Source organism: Lichenostomus cassidix, chromosome 4 (genome assembly GCF_008360975.1).
Source record: "Lichenostomus cassidix isolate B80296 chromosome 4, HeHo_3.0, whole genome shotgun sequence".
NCBI classification, from domain to species: domain Eukaryota; kingdom Metazoa; phylum Chordata; class Aves; order Passeriformes; family Meliphagidae; genus Lichenostomus; species Lichenostomus cassidix.
In genome coordinates this window covers 14,390,483-14,405,382 of record NC_139484.1, presented here as the reverse complement: position 1 = coordinate 14,405,382, position 14,900 = coordinate 14,390,483, and the positions used below count along the sequence as shown (strand labels likewise).

Sequence of the window (14,900 nt, the reverse complement as noted above, 5' to 3'; positions counted from 1 at the left end):
GCCCCCTGCAAACATGGGCTCACTAAATGGCCTTACTTTCTTACAACCATGAGTCTGCTTTTCACAGCTTGTGGCCGTATAGGAAATGAACCTTTTTTGGGTACAGAATAGCAATAAATAAACCTACATTTGCTTTTGTTATGAGCAGGTACACTCCTCTGCACTTGTCAGTCTGGCAGAGTTTCTCATAGATTTTGTTAATATTTCTCTAACTTGATAAAAAAAGTAAGAACAAGCAACCATCTAGTAGAAAAGAAGAAAGCTTCAAAAATTTGGTGTGTAGGTATCTTTTTCAATAAAAGTATTTGACCTTGAAAACATTTCCCAGTTACTACCAAGACAAAGAGCAGAAGCTGTAGGTTAATATTCAGCTGCCTGTACAATAATGAATTACAACCTAACATTATAGAGAAAAAAAAAAGTGTAGCCTATTGTAATTCTTTAATTGAAAATACATCATCATGGAATTGTTACTTGGATACCACTCGAATTCTTATGGAAATGTGTTTCCTTTCATTAGCAGGTCGATTTATTTGATGATATGCAATTGCAGGTTAATTTTCATCTACTATCCTTGTGTCATATTGATAATGTCCAGCTACATATTTTAAATAAGCATGTGACTTCTAGTGTGTAGTTTTTATTTTCCAACTGAATATTTGCAAGTGCTGGGATTAACATATTACCTACAGCCAGAGAACTAAATTAGCACGTTTTAAAGATGGTGCATCCAGAGAGTATATCAAAAATAGATCAGCCAAAATGAATGAAAAACATGGTAACACTGAATCTAGATATGAGGAACTTATTATGTTAGACCTGAATGAATATAATAGGAATTGAGATCATAAAACTGTAACATCTGTCTGAATCACTTCTCTTAAAGATCATGGGGGAATTGTTCAAGAAAAGCAGCTGCATTTCTGTGTTTGTTTTGGTTGTGTAAGATTTGGGAGTCTTCCATCAGTTTCTAGCTTTCATTGGAGCATGAGAATTACTACAGCTTGGTGATGTTTAAGGTCATTGAGAGACAGTGATGATACCAGACTTGCATCAGCACGTGAGCTGACCATGTAGAGATGTTGCTGAATCATCTCAGCCAAGCAAAAATTATAAGCACTACACATGAACCTCTGTCTTGGCTGAATGCTTTGGCAGAGGTGGATGGAGTTGCATTGGAGGCAGGGAAAAAGAATTTGCAATGTGTTTGTTCTGTGGATGAAGCTGCAGCCTGCAGGCCAGGTGCCCTGCAGTGCCCAGGTGGTGCCCTGCAGCAGAGAAGCTGGTGGCAAGACTTGCAGACTTTCAGTGCATGGGCATTTGCAACCAATTCCATCGTAAATAAGGTGTTGCAGTTATGTAAAAGGTCTTAAGCAGTAAAGTCTCAGTCATCGAAAGTTTCCTCAAGGGTCAATACACAGGTTGTGCTGTTAATATTTGCTCCCTTCCACACTGAGATGTGGGGACAATTTTCAGCTAAAAAACTCTGAACTGCGGTAGCAACTTAGTCTGCAAACTGACTGTTTGCTCTTAAGGTTTTTGCAAGACAAATTCTGTATAACCCTTAAAAACTGTATTTAATGCTTATTCAGAGTACTACCAGGGCCATCATAAAAAGTGACACATTTATGGCTTAAATAGGATGAACTGTGCTTTGATCCTGAAAAGTTCTAGCATAATGCTCTGATGTTCAGCTTCATTCTTCCTGACAGCATGAGATATCCAGCATTCCCCCCTCAGTCCTTGCTCTTTCTCCTGTGACCCTCAGCAAGGGAGCACCAGTCTCTTCTGCTTTGGGTGTGGAACGTGCCCACTAGGGGCCTGGTTTGTGATTACCAGCTAATTTTACATAGGCCACCCTAGAAGCTGTTGGAGAAATAAATCACTACAGAGCTGTCCTGGATTGGAGCCACTGAAAGGCCTATAAAAATATTTGTTACCCAGATACCTGAGCTGGCTAGCCTTTGCTATAGACCTTAAACTGTCTTACACGCTTAGCGTTGCTCGTTTTGGGTGGTTTTAGTCAGGCAGGTTGAAAAAGTATTTTTTGGCAGCTGGAGCAGGAAATGTGCATTTGCCATTTAAGTGCATGTAAATAGGGGAAAATCCTATTAAACTGCTATTGATGGGACCGCGTGCAGTGAAATGAAACCTGACCATTTTGATACAAGTAGCTGATGCTAGAGAGGTTTCTCTAACGCAGCCTAGAAATTGTTCCCATCTCCTCTTGGAGCACTTTAAGATGTTCCAGCTTTCCTTGCTCCCAGCACCTCATTTACATCTGTGCAGCACCAAGGCTTCTCTTGGGAGGTCCCTCACCTTGGAAATGCCTTCAGAACACCTTCAGCACGGCCTGTAAGATCTGATAGAAGGCATATCTGTAAAATAGTCAGGCCTCTTTTTGTCTCACTTCTGTTTCACGCTGTCCACTCTCCCTGGGGAGGTTAGTCTCCTGTTCTTGGGAATGGCAGTGATGTCTGAGCAGCCAGCCTGCTCGTGGAGCCTCTCCCTGAGAACACAGCTCCCTGTCTCCTTTGCAATGAGCACTTCCTAGGCTAGCAGAGAGGGGAACTTTCGGCATTTAAACAGAATGATTTACAGGTAGAGGAGCTTGCTTAGCACATGATTTGTTCTACATGCAAAAGATATTGGGGATTACACTTCTAGTGTGGTTTCTCAGCTGTAGAGAGAAACAGCAAAGAGCTGCTGCATCTCTGGATTTGTTCCAGCCGCTTGGCTGGGGCCAAGCTTTGGTTCCCCTGCACCCTCCTCTGCAAGGAGGGATTTGGGTGACCCTTTTTTTTTTGCACAGAGATTGCTTAAGCAGCCAATCCTTGTTGCACTCACCCCAGTGAAGGAAATCCTGTATGAACTGGAAAGTGTTAGAAAGGATTTAATGAGATTATCATGAACTGTTACTTCACAAAAAAAATCTTAAACCCGCAAGCAGCTGTGCTCTATAACGGGACAGGTGAAGGAATGGGAAGGGCTAAAGAAGCTGGCTACTTATTTAAAGAGGCAGAGCCAAAGGCTTTTTTTAATGTCTTAATATGCATTTTAGCTAAAAAAAGACACAAACAAAGAAACAATACACTCCTCCAGAACGTGGGATACTGTAGCAGTCTCACATCTTCAAATTTAGATTTATTTTTAATAATACTGCAGAAGTAAGTGATACTGAAATTACTATTTCAAAATTCAGTTTCCCAGTGGACTGTGCAAGCTCCTGCTTGCTTTCAAGCTCATTGTACCACTCAAAAGTGCCTCAAGAGAGGTCATGTTTTATCCACATCATGTTAGGGACTGCTTTGAGGTTTGATGTTATAATACATAGAATTTAGTAGCAATGGAGTGAAATTTGGTTGTTGTTGGGTGGTTTTTGTTGTTTTTTGTTGTTTTGGTGGATTTTTTCCCTATCATGTGCTCATGATAAACCTGTAATTACAGCTAAGACTTATTTCGATGCCAAGTCCTGCTTGCTGGGCTCTATAGGAGACTGAAGTCACAAAATACATTTACTTTCTGTGTGTTTCGTTTCTTCTGTGGTCTTTGTGTACCTGTAATTATAGGAAAGTTATGAATAGTGGCCGTGTGTTCTGGAGTTAACCTCCCTGGAGACCTGGGTACCTAAAACCAGTGTGCCACTGTGATTCCTCAGGGTGATCTGCTTTGCAGTTAAACTTAGAGAGGAATATGATTGTAAACACAGGAACAAGTTTTGTTCAGGAAAAAAAAGTTATTTCAACTGGAAATTGGTAACCAGTAAAGCAGTATGGGAGGAAAGAATACCTTCTACAAGCATTAGAGTAGGATATATTTTGGCAGATGCCTATCTTGAATGTGTAGGATACTTTCCAAATCCATCAGACATGCTTTTGGGGTGGGAGTGGGATGAATAAATCTGTCTTTGTCCATTTATTGTTTGGGAGAATAGCTTGGAGGCTGAAATCCAAACTATGCTGAAAGGAGCTTCTGAAATATGAAATTATGTACTGATAAGATACTGTACCAAGAGACTATAATGCAACTGAATTTCTGAGAATACTTTATGGTATAAAAGTATTATTATTTTTATGTACTCATTAGTATAAATTTTCTCAGTTATAAAAGCCCTGAGAAAATAGTGTGAAATTATTAATAGAATTTTTTGAGGGTAGCTACAGCTCTCTTCACACACTACTCCCCTCTGTACCAAACCATCCCACCAAACCATCCCATCTTTGCTGGGCTTCCTCTTCTGTTCTCTTGTAGCCTCATTCTTTGGCATATTGAGGGAAAGGAGAAAGGGAGATTTGGGAGGCACACTGCTCCTGCCACCAGGAAGGCAGTAATAAGCTACTTCTGAAAGTGATTTTGGGTACAGTAGGCTTTGGAGGGAAGAGTGACTTCAGGGAAGGTAAAAGTAATTATCCAAATTAGCTTAAATCAGAAAGAATTGAGTGAAACTGTGAAAGATTTGCTAAATTTGAAACAAGTGTGCAGATTGAACTATTTTTGGCAAGTGCACATTGTCAAATACAAAATACTGGTATATTTCCAGAATGTTGAAATAAATCTGAGCAGAAAAGGTATCATTCTTTTCCTCTTGAACAAGTCAAAGAAATCTTCTTTCTGCAGAGAGAAAAGTGAGTGAAACATTTGACTCCAAACAACAGATAAAGCTGATTTCTGAAAGTGACTGTCCGTGAGTGTCGTATCTGTCCAGGAACACTGCATTTTTATCAGGCCACCTCAGCTGATAAAGCTGGACAGGAATTAGGAGGGTGATAAAACCTGAGATGAGCCATCTCCTAGAGGATCAAGAAATTTAAAATTTGGGGGATGGATAGAGAGGACTTCAATAAGAGGAGACAGAAAAAGGAAAATAAAATAATACATATAAAAAGAAGAAGAAGCAAATTGAATTCTTCTATTTAACCTTTTACATAATAAAAGACAGGAGACATCCCAATGAAATTAGAAAGAAATGCGTTTAAAAATTAATAAAAAGCAAATACCTTTTATTGGAGACAGGAATAAGGACAAACTGAGCTACTGCTCTGATGTGTCAGTGCAGAGATTTCTATGTTCTGTGACCTTTAGAGGAAGTCTTTAGCTTCTGTAGCTGGGTACAGTTCCATTTTGCCACAGTCTGAGACATCTGGACAGCAGCCAGCCCTGGTTCAGCAGCTGGGGCGATGCAGATGCTGTGGCAGTGGTAGTTGTGGTAGATACATTGCTGGGAGGTGGCTGTGTGGCTCCTATTTTGTGGGGACAACTTCCAGTTGGAGAACCACATGCAGGTTGTCATTGCAAGATCAGGCAGAATATGACAAAGCACTGTCAATATTGGTATCTGGTTTATTGAGTCAAACACATGGCAAAGGTCCTTTACTTTTGTGATGGTGGTTCCTTACCCAAATATAGCCAGCCTAGCAAGGACCTTTAGTAAAGCTAAAGATACAGTCTTCCCTCACACATTTAGATTTTGATCCAGCTTGTCAGAGAAATGGGATTTTATTCATATCCTAGAATAACCCATACTATAGGTAATTTGAAACCAAAAAATGACTTTTTAATGAGGGTGAACATCAATATGTGTATGTTTGTGTGTATCCTTATCCTGATAAAAGAAAAATAATTTATTTGCATCAAAATATTTCAAGTTTTAAAGGCTAGTTTTTAACCAAGGGGGAAAAAAGCACCATGAACTCAACCATATTTGGCTAGTTAGGCCCTCTTACTAGGCTGATTTTTTTTTTTTTTTCAAACTTTGTGATCCACATGCTGTATAGACAAAACCTTTCTAATGAACACTTCCATTGAGACTGAACACGGCTTTATAGACTGGACACTTGGACTTAAACCTCAGGCCTTAGTAAGCACCTCATATCCTGATCCCCACATGTGATGAGATGGCTGGTTTGCTGTTTATATTTTAAAAAGAATATGGAGCAACTTATGCTACACAGACACAGAAGGTCCTCACTAGGAAATGTACCTCCCAGAGGAAGTGAGTGTCAATGCCACTGCTGTGAATGGCTTAAATTAAAACCCAGTGAAAATGGTAGTGAATTTCTACGTGCTGTCATCTTGGATATCGTGCCAGAAAACCACATCCTTCTCAATATAGTTTTCCTGTGGTTTAATCCAAGGGTCTTTTCACCTCTCTTGGCAGTGTGCTGCTCCTTTTTCTTAAGGATCAGTCACTTTTGATACATAGCTAAGAAATAAATGGCCCTAAATTGGAAGGAAAAAAATGTCAGGCGGCTCTGGAAAAGCAGCAGAACTTCCCCATGATAAGATGTGTCATAATACTGTGAACTGATCTCCCAAACTGCAGCAACAAACTCCCCATCATGAAAAGTATCTAAAACTGAAATGAGGAAACACACTGAACTCTTCATGGCATCCTGTCCAAGGCTCTGGTTAAAGAGTATTTGTATTTTTTGCTTATTTACTTCCAGTTGTATGAAAAAAACGTGTTAGTTTACTGTTTCTGCTGGAGTGGCCAGCTATGGAAGAAAGTAAGTTTACATGACCTAAATAAGTTTTGGAGTTAAAAAGAATGATCTAGCAAAGAAAAGCAAACCATATTCGTTTTGAGAGTAGTAATTTCATGTAGTCTACATATGTGGGGAATAAAAGATGTTTGAGAGATAGGTATGATGGCTTATTTGGGCAGTTTGTCTGTTTCTGTGAAAGCCTGCAGTCTGTAGAGTCAGTTTTGTCTGTAAGGATTATACTGTATGAGAATTTAGACTTTACAAATTAAGAAAGGCCCCACAGGTAACTACATTTCAGAGAATCATATGCATCACTCTTATTTCCTCCCGACTTTCACATTTTCAAATAAACATGCAGACAAAAGCAGAAAGTTTATAAAGCTAGTTGTAGTTCCTGTGAAATTGGGAAAGATGAAACGTAGGTGTCAGTCATTGCAACAGATAAAATGTTTTAGTAATCAGTGATGGTTATAGTATATTCTTTATAAAAGCATGTGTTAATTTGTGGTAATGACTGTAAAATTTTGTGTGTGGTGAACAATAGATTCACAAGTGCTTAAGGAAGTGATTTAAGATATGTGTTGAAAACACACTGTTTTTAGGAATGATTTTAGGAATGATTTTAATAATTTAGGAATGATTTTAAGAACCCACTTTGTTTTCATAAATACGGGGCAACTTAGAGACAGAAGAGTTTTGGTTTGGCTTTTATTTAATGGCCTGGCAAGCCTTTTGTTCACTTCCCCTCCTCCCCACAGTCTGCACGCAGTCCGCCCCAATTTGTTAAAGACGAATTGTTGCCCGTGGTAACTGCAGGGAATTTGTTGAAAAGAACACTTTTAGAAGACAATGGGCCCCAAATATACTGTGGCACAGCTTTAAACTTTATTAAGTCTGCCTTGGACTACCCTCTCCTCTCCCGAGTTAAGGGAAGAAAAGTTTGGCAGCCACCACGCTGTGAGCGTGATTGATGCCCAGAACATCTGAGGGACTTTTGTGTCCACATGCTCTCCATGAGTGCATAATGTGTGAATACTCAAATAAGGTCAGCCCTTATCAGATGTAATCTAGGCCTGAAAGCAGATCAACGGTGACAGTCATACCCCATAAGTGAGAACACAAATCATCCTTGCGTGCTTTGGACAAGTTATGGGATTTTCTCCCTAGCTCCTCTTTTACCCTTTCCAAATGGGGTGTGGGTGTATCGGAGAGGAGGGGAAACTTTGGCAGATCTCTGGGGGGAAAAAAAAAGGAGAGAGAGAGAGAGACAAAACCCAGAGGAATACGTGCTTGGAATACAAGATGGTCCCCTCAGCTGGGCCACAGGGACAAGGGGGATGTTTGCAGGACAGTGGCTGTCCCTACACAGGGCTGGGGTGCGCAGCTCCTCTCAGGCCGCCAGTGGAGCAGGGCAAGAGGGAAGAAACTTGGGCAAAAGAGTTTCAATTCACATCTCCAGTGCCTTTTAAGAGTCTTTTCAGGGATTTCTAAGCATGTCACAGCTTTTGTTGTCTGCCTGCCCCTGGGTTTGAATGCCTCAATTTTTCAAAGTGGTGCGAAAGCATCTTTTTATTCTTTTTGAGTGTGTGCTCCACTGAGGGGGACTCTGTTTCACCACAAAGTGAAAAAAATATTAGAGAATAATGCCTTAAAGAATTCATTTCTGCCAGCTTTCCTGGAGAAAGCAGATATAAGCAGATTTAATCTGAAGGAGGAGCCCTCCATTTGTGAATATTACTGGTGGTAGTTTAAGTACTAGATTGTTTTTTGTCTAGGAAAACAAAGAGCAGCAATGAAATTTTGTTAATTTAGATTTTTTTGATTTGTGCTTCTGCTTAGAAAAGGATTTTAATGGGCAAAGAGCTTTTACAGAACACAAAATATGTAGGGAAATAGCAAAAGTAGCAGGAAGAAATAAAATATATTGTTACATCATTGACAACATTAACAGCTACGGAAACAATGATGTCATCCTCTAAGATAGGAAGTCCTTTTTCCCACACTTATGATGACTTGAAAATTTCATTTTCAGAAATGCAATGTTCCTATCAGGACAATAATTCGCAATACTTTTGCTTGCTTATGCACTTTATATGGAAGTGTATAATACTGGTGTATTGCCCAGGACTGAGTGGAAGATCCATGAACACTGACAGCCTGCCTACAGATCCTGTAATTACAGCACATTATTGCTTGCTTCATTTATTTTGCTTTGTGCTCCAATAATAACAGAAGTGTCCTGCTCCTCATCGAAAAAGCACAATAAAAAAGATTCCTTAGTTGCAGCTCACACCTTGAACTCTGAAGACACCAGAGAAACACGAATAAGATGATCTCTCTCTTCCCGTCACTGTGCTGCCACCTCTTTGCTGAATGGGACAGTATTTTTCATGGTAAGGTGTGAAACACTGGAGTACAAGACAGGAAATGACACCTCTTGTGTCATCAAATTCATGACAACAGTGTCCTGAACTACCATATTAGATGCTTACCCACTATCTCATTTTTCTTCAAAAAGCAATCAAGATGTGTGTTAAAGTAATTTATGCTTTCTTTTTAGCCACTGTCCCAAAGAAGAATATCACCTGATATCCATAAATCCTGTAAGGATTTGCAAAGAACCACCTCATTTACAGAGCTACATCATTGGCTCTGAGTCTAGAAGAGTTCTCCTACTATCCCCACCCTAACAAACACTTGTGTTGGGCACTGATGGTTAACGCTGTAAAGGAACTGGTGAAAGGCAGTAACTTTTAAGAGGTGCTTTACCTCAGCTCGCTTTTCTGTGCCAGCATGCAGATCTCTGGTTTCCCTCAGGGAGCCTGGTGAGCTAACCATGGCCATCCCAGCACACACTGACTCCAATTGCCCAGTCATGGTGCTGCTTTGCCATCAGATTTGAGGTTCTTCCCACTGTGAGTTTGTGGTCAGATACAGACATGAATTAAAGACTGATTTTAAGCACTTGCTTCAGTCTGCACAAGAAACTCCTTTCCTTGATGCATTGATTCTGCTGGCATCCTAAAAGCATCTCAGTTGGATTCCCCATACTTTCAGTGACAGTCTTTCAGATTCAGACATTTACTGCTCTGAATTCCTGTAGTCCTTTAAGGTCATACAACTGAGGCTTGTGGTGTACATCCCAATTGTCCAAAAGAGTGATAATCTTCCATCTTGCAGTCAAGAAGTCATAGGAGTGCCATCCCATGTTTATTGTAAGAAAAATTATCTGCTCTGGAGTGTACAATGCATGATATGTGGCAATTTGTGATTTTTAATTTTACTAACAAACATTTTAAATGGTGTTAGCAGATGACACAGTATTACTTTAAGAAGTTGGGGTTTTTTTATGGGAGTTTGGGTAGCATGCTTTTTGAAGACCACATGAAGGTTAAATATGAATTTTAAAGCTGAGGTAATTTTTCCCATGAAAACTGATCTGTGTGGAGCAAATCTGTAATTAGGACTCAGAAAAGAAATAATTTAGACACTACTGTGTTACTTTCTTGCTGTATATTGCAATGAAAACGTGTGAGAAAGACTGAAAAATTATATTCACATAATGATTGCATTCACATAAATGATACATTCTGTTCATGTGTACAGAAATGGATGTCTGTGTTGCAGTTGCATTGTAAGTTGCTGTAATAATCAAGCAGGTAAAAGAGTTTTAAAGCAAAGGATGAGGAAAAAAATACATTCCACTCATCACTAGAAAGACAACAGTAATGCTTACCACACTTACGATACCTGGTCAAGGTCTGGTTTATGAATGCTGGGGTCAGATTACTCTCAGTCACATTAAAGTGAATTTTATTCTGTTATTACTAGTTGTTGTTTGACAGCTGCTAGGCAGCCACTTCGAAGATTTTCATTTTGCTAAGCATTGTCAAAGATGTGGATCTTCCCCAGACAGTTTCAGGGGGGATTACTTGTTTGAAACAAAATACCATTTGAAACATGGTAGTGGAATTTACCCACTGAGATGCCAGGCTTCTGTAAGCTACAGCAGTCCAGTATCAGTGCCAAACTGAACAAACATTGTCATGAGTGAGCTGATAAATCACAAACCCTACCTTTCCCACTCATAGATAAAAATAATAGCGCTGTTATTATGACTATATATTCATTAGGATTTTAATTGTAAATACCTAGCTTACCCCTGCTCAGTTTTTTTGCTTAGTGGTAGTTGTGAGCCTCTTTTTATTATGGTGCATCCATTTGTAAATTTTCCCATTATATTGCTGTATTTTAAGGTGTTTTAAGAATCTCACCTGTATTTTGCTCAAGAACAAGACCACCTACTTCTGCTGCTTGATGGCATATGAGTTGTTTAAAATTTGTTCCTGTCATAAGGGGCAGATGTGTAGACGGTTCAAAAGCTGTGTGGATGTGGTTTAGCGGTGAACATGGTGGTGCTAGGTAACTGTTGGACTTGATGATCTTACAGGTCTCTTCAAACTGTAATTGATTCTATGATTCTGTGGGTTTGCATTCACTGATGACCTGCTAATGTAAAGGTCTGTAAACCCTAGCCATAAGTGAGGTTTGGCTTTGTTTTAGTGCGCCCAGCAGAGGAGTGACACAGCTGCTGTGCATGTGTGACCATGAGCGGTGAGGTTAAATCCCTATGCGTGGCTGATTCCCTAACAGACTTACGGGGAAATCCTGCACTTCGCAAATATCGAAGCGGCTCGTTTGGCCCTTGAAGAATGACACCAGCTCAGAAGGTATTTGCAGCAGTTGTCCGGGACAAGCTGCAGGGAGGGTGCCCGTTCTGAAAGCACGCCGGGCAGCAGCGGAGAGGAGCTGTCGGTTCCTCCTCGTTCCGGGCGAGCGCTTTGCTGCGCGGGGCAGGGAGCGCTGGGCGGCTGCGGTGCCTTGCCGGGCGGAGGAGACGCTTGATGTGCGGAAGCCCGAAGGCTTTTGCCGGGACGGCTCCTGCTCCCTGGCGGGGCTGGGGCTGTGCCGGGGCAGGGGAGCGCAGGGCTGCCTCTCCCGGCAGCGGCTCCCCCGCGCTGCCGCCGGCCCGGCTGCCCCTTTGTGTCCGGCCCCGGGGGCGGCAGCCCGGCGGGTGGGCTCTGCCCCGCTGCCTCCCGCCGCCAGCCCTGCCCTGCCTGGCGGAGCCGGCCGGGGGCAGGAGCCGGCGGGGGCGGGGGCGCGGCGAGGAGGCGGCCGGGGCCGGCGGGCGGAGCGGGGCCGGAGCCGCGGCTCTCGCTGGGAGCTGCGCGGCGCTGGCTGCACGCCCGAGGTGAGCGGGGAGGGACGGACGGACGGACGGAGCGAGCGGGAGCAGGCGGCGGGAAGGTGGCCGCGGACGGGGCGCGGGGGGAACATTTCAGCTCCGGCCTGCCGTGGTGGCCCCGGCGGGTGCTGCGTGCGGCGGTGCGGGTGATGCTCGGGAGGCGCACGGCGTGCGCGATGGGGCGGCGGGAGCTGCCGCTCTCGCTGCTGTTCCCTTTCTGATAGCGCAACTTGGCTCGCGCCGCTCAAAAGAAAAAGTTTTAAGGAAGCTGTGTTATATTAAATCTGCCTTTAGAAATCTTGAGCGTTTCAGGCTTATGGTTTTTGTAACTTTTTTCTGTTACCCCTTTTAACAGGGAGGAGTTTTTTGTATTAGTAGCTACACATTTAAGGAACGTTGTGCTGGTTTTGTAGGAAGACTGAATTTGTTCATGTTTCGGTCTTAGCAGGAAAGCATCATGCTAATTGTAACTGAAAATGCCGTCTTTACCCATCAAGAAGCAAAAGTTTGACATAGCTAATAAGAAAAGCAGGCACTAATTAGCGGTAGGCAGAGATTGCAGTAAGGCAGAATTCTGATTGACAGCAGAATCATAGTAGGTTTATTCACTTTAGAGATAAAAATATGGAGTGTGTATTAGAGGATTTAAAACATACTTTAAAAAATTGCATTTGAAAACAAGTTCTGAATGCAGTAAACGAGCTGATGTGTTTTCAGGAGGTTTTTTAGGGTGTTTATGCTTACAGTAGCACTTCGTTCGTGCACTGATATTCTTTGGAAGAACTATGAAATTACTGTCATTGAAGACTCATTTTTCTGTTAAGCTTAGTGTCTTTTGAAAAGTGGTAAATATTTTAATGAAACACTCCTGGATGTTTTGGCTTGGATGCTTTCGTTATGAAGCAGTTATCTAGCAAGTGGAGTATCACATCTGAAAATAGAAAAAGGTATGCATAGCAAGGAAGATCTTTTCTTTCTCCCCATACATGAGTCTGTTCTATTAACTAAACAGGTAAACTTTCTGCAACTTCACCTACAGTCCTTCAGCATCAACCGTGAGTTTTCTGATGATTGAGATGGTTTCACTCTGGCTTCCTTTGTAAGATACTAAGCTAAAGCTAAGGATGAGAAGAAACAGCGATGCCACTCATGCAGTCCATTTGTCCTGAAAGCTTTCATGTGGTGGAAAGTGAGTGCAGTGTCCGTGGGAGCAGCTGGGCTTGGGGAGAGTGTGGTAGAACGTAGAGAAGGGTTCTGAGCAGCAGCTGGTCTGCAGGAGTCCTAACCAAGTGTAACAGTGTGTGCAGTTCTGACTCAAGCTCGCGATCCTTGGTCAATCATTTTCTCCTTGAATCACAAAACTGGTGTACTGGTGATTTTTATCTAATGTTTGACTTTGTTTTCAGGCATGACTGCAGAAGCCGTGTATGAGCGGCATGGGAGAGAGAATGCCATAGAGTTTGGCATGGGATTAACAAGTTTTATGAACTTCGGGTGATATTGAAAAATGAGTTCGAAACCATTAACTGGTGGTGTTCTTCCTAAGTGACATTTGTGTGACACGGAGGCTCTGGACAAATTGCAGTCACACCTGACTGACCAGTCCGGGATATCTTTGCAGGGGCCCTTAGTATTCTGGCAGCACCCTCTGCTGCCGAAGTGGAGAGTGCAGCTGGGGCTGCCTCAGCTTTCCTGAAACCAGGAGTCAGAAATGTCTCTGAGTCTTACTAGTTTCTCTGTTCCCTTTTAAAATTTTGACGGAGAAATGCTTTGACTCTTTTCTTTCTGGATGATCCCTTGAAATCAAGGGGAGTCCTAGATAATCCTTAGAGTTATCCATACCAAAATAATGTGTTTCTAAACTTACTGAGAATCTTGGTGCAAAAACCTTCAAGGAAATCGTATGTATTCTGATTTAGGAACATCTGCAGGGGGATTAGGCACATCTGTGGAAGAAATGCAGTAGGCTGCTGGAAGATAAGCACAGAAAACTTAGGTTGTCCAGAAGAGACCAAGATTTTTCCCTCTCTGCAGAATTTCAGGCACAAATATGAGCATGCGGAAATTAGGTCAGAAGAAAATATCCTCAGATATAATGTCTTACCAACAGTGTAATTACAAGTGTCATTTGGTTTTTGAGCACTTGTACAAACGTTTTAGGAAATGCAACTAGTGTCTTGTTCAGCACAGGGTTTTTTTCCCTCCCAAGGACTGTGTATTGCTTGTTTGCCTGCACTACTTGGAGAGTGAGAGACTTGTGCTGGGGAATCTTTGCCAGGGAGTGCCCATGCAGGTTCCCACAGGTGATTTCAGCAGCTCCCTGTCCTCCTCTGAAATACTGAACATAAGGTGGAATCTGGCCCAAAATCTTTTGGCAAATAAAGAAAGACAAAGTGATAGCAATTGAAGCTGAGTGCTATAGGATAATTTTAGGAGCTAAATCTGTGTGGGAGAAAAACCTTGGTAAGCTATGCATTGTATAATTGTATTCTTTATGTATTTATTTATTTTGAATTACATCACGGTAACACTTTGCTTCCTCCTAACCTATGGGTTATGGGTCAGTTTCAAGGCCAGAAAGTGTTATGAAAGAGAGTTTAAAATCAAATTAAAAGGTCTTCTGAGTAATACAGTCCATGCCTCAGGCTGAGAGCAAGATTTACTAGTGCTTTATTAATTCTAGCTAAAATTTGCTTCGTAGATGCATCTATCTTTATCCCCTCAAAGCTTCTGTTTCCTTGCAGGATGATCACAGTGAGGACATGAATTACCTTTACCTGTGGAGTTTTCCTTTTATCTGTACCTATACCTGGGGAGACACTGATGGTTCCACATGGTTACTAATACCAAATATAGTTAGATCATTGATGCAATTGATGATTTGCAGTAGATGCCAGGAGTTTAGTTAATTCCTCTGACACACATATGTATTTTTTGCAATATTTGGCTTTCCTTCAGTGATGAGGAGACCACAGTTTTCCAGGCAATCAGTTCCAGTGTCTCCTTATTCTCCTCTAGAAAAATTAGTCTTAAGTGTGCCCTGGTTGTCTTTGTGCTAGTTCAAGACCAATTCTATTTGTCTGGTCTTGAGTACATCCAGTTACTTTTGCTGAACTTTGCTGTGCATTTTTCAATCTCTTTGTATGTTCCTCAAAATGCAGAACTCAGAG

At 41.7% G+C, this 14,900-nt stretch overlaps 1 protein-coding gene across 5 annotated transcripts in view; it reads left to right on the top strand.

Moving 5' to 3' along the window:
- The window catches only part of BMPR1B (bone morphogenetic protein receptor type 1B), a 227,242-nt gene that overhangs the window by 143,224 nt on the left and 69,118 nt on the right, over positions 1-14,900 (top strand). Inside the window, exon 1 of one of the 5 annotated variants that reach the window (XM_085057979.1) lies at positions 11,157-11,215. The exons of 2 other annotated variants lie outside the window; for them this stretch is intronic. The gene's annotated coding sequence lies outside the window, so the exon portion shown is untranslated. 2 more of the 5 variants (XM_085057980.1, XM_085057977.1) reach the window with 2 other exon arrangements.